Genomic DNA, 2,269 nt, shown 5'->3' on the forward strand with positions numbered 1-2,269 from the left:
CTATCTGTCCGTCCATCTCCGCGTCCCCCCAGCGCCTATCGCCCGCCGCTCTGAGCCCGTGGCGGGGCGAGTTGCCACCCGCTCTAGGTGCCCTCTGTTCTGCTGCCAAGAGGGCGCCAAGAGAGCCTGCGGCATTGGGGGCAGGAAGGGCACTGGGCGGGCTGGCTCCCCGTCCCAGGATGGGAGCAGGGGAGGCGGGCAGGGCCTGCTTTGGAGTCCCCAACCCCCCACAGAGAAGGGGCAACATGGGGCAAGCCCCTTCTTAGGGGTTCATTCATTTATCGCTGAACACGAGATCAAGCCTCAGTCCTCTCTCCTCACCCCCTTGCCAACCCGTGGCTCCTGGGTACAGTGAATGAGCACTGGGCTGGAAGTCTGGAATCCCTGGGTCTTGAAAGGATGGTGGTGGTGGGTTATATCAGGATAATTTCTAAGCTTCATTCTGTTCTGAAATTCTAAGAGTTCTAGAAAGGGACTGAAATTGCAACCTTGGGAACTTAAATGAACAATTAAACAATTGTTTGGTAATGCGAGAGTAACATCTGGCCCCTCATTGCATTGCATGCTCAAAGATGCCAGCAGCTGCATCTGTCCAGTTCACTACTACCTTCCAGATACCTAGGCAGTCCTCAATAGATGTTTGTTGACTGAATAAATGGGACTTCCTAATACTGAAGAGGGGCTGGATCACCTTGGCACTGCTCTAGTGGACGCCTGGCTGAGGCTGAGGCATGCTTGGCAAGGTTAGGAAAATGGAGGCATGGGGCAGGCATAGGTCTTCAGGATAGGAGCAGGAGCAGCTTCCAGAAGGGGCCGGGAGTGGCCCCAGAGGAGCCCATCAAGCCAGCAGGACTGGAGCCACCAACTGCAGGGCAGGCACCTGCCAGCTCAGGTTGGCGAGGTAGGCAGAGGATGCAGTGGGACCAGTGCCACCCACTGAACCTCACCTGGGCCAACAAGATGAGCAGGTGTCAGCCTGGCCAGAGTCCTGCCCCTGGGGAAGGGTTGATGCAGGGCAGACTGTGTCAGGGGCCTCTGGGAGGCTGGCAGGAGGGATAAAAGGCAGTGCTGGCCAATACCTATGTCGAGGGCCATTGCCCACCCCGTCCCTGGCACTGAGAAAAGGTATCCTGTTGAAGCAAGCTGTTCCCTGGAGCCCAAGTATCATGCCACTTGGGCACGGCCACAGCAACTGGGCTCACAGAGGAGAGGAACCCAGGAAGGAGGATGGAACCAGAGGGTGAGCCAGCCAGCTTTGCTTTCTCCCTTGCCTGGGGAGCTGGTGCCATCTGGTGGTCATGTCAGGAGGCCAGTGTCCAGACTGGGAAGTGCAGGGGCAGGGCCACCATGCCCAGAAGGAATATATCTTTACTTACTTTAGGGGTCCTATCAGCACCAAATATTCACTTTTCACCATCACCTTGCATTACTCTGTGGCTGCCACCTCCCTCTCATCCCACCCATCTTTGTCCAGACAGTAGCTCCTTCCCTTTGGTTTCCTCATATGTAAATCAAAAAGCAGATTATTAGATGGCCTCTGAGGTCTCTTCAAGCTCCAATGTTCTATGATTCTAAATCCTAGTACTCTTTTCTCTCAAGGGTGAACTCCCCTCTACCTTCTCATCAGCTCCCTTGGCGATACACCCGGACCTCCAACATATTGCAGCCCTTCATCCATTCCACAAATGTTTGCTGAGCCTCTGCCATGTGTCAGACTCCATGCTAGGTGCTGGGGACATAGTGATAAACAAGACAGACAGATGTTCCTCTCCATGGAGCCCAAATTCCAGCAGGCGAAGTGCACACATAAACGACGAGTTTCACTCTTGTGTAATGTGTGCTGGCATGGGGGTAGCACACACTGCTGCTTAAGTCCAGGGGGGCCTGGACCCTTCATGGAGGCAGGAGGATATCTGAATTGAGACCTGAGGAACATGTGGGACTTGGCTGAGGAAAAGTGGGGATGAGGAGAAGGAGAGTATTCCCAGCCCCTGGAAAAGCCTGTGCAAAGGCTCATGGAAATACCTGGAACACAGCATTAGGTGGAAAGTGGGTTCCTAAAAGTGAAGCAGAGGTGGAGTCAGGGACCCAGGACTCAGAGCACCTGGAAGCCCTGAGCAGGAGAATGGGCTTTATTTAGAGGCTGTGGGAACTACTGAAAGATTTTTTTTTTCCTTTTTGTCTTTTTTCGTGACCGGCAACGGAATCACAACCCTCGGTGTTGCGCCCGCACCTCGCTCAGCCAGTGAGCGGCCGGTCTGTATGTGGG

Source organism: Galeopterus variegatus, unplaced genomic scaffold (genome assembly GCF_000696425.1).
Source record: "Galeopterus variegatus unplaced genomic scaffold, G_variegatus-3.0.2 Scaffold723, whole genome shotgun sequence".
Classification (NCBI taxonomy): Eukaryota; Metazoa; Chordata; class Mammalia; order Dermoptera; family Cynocephalidae; genus Galeopterus; species Galeopterus variegatus.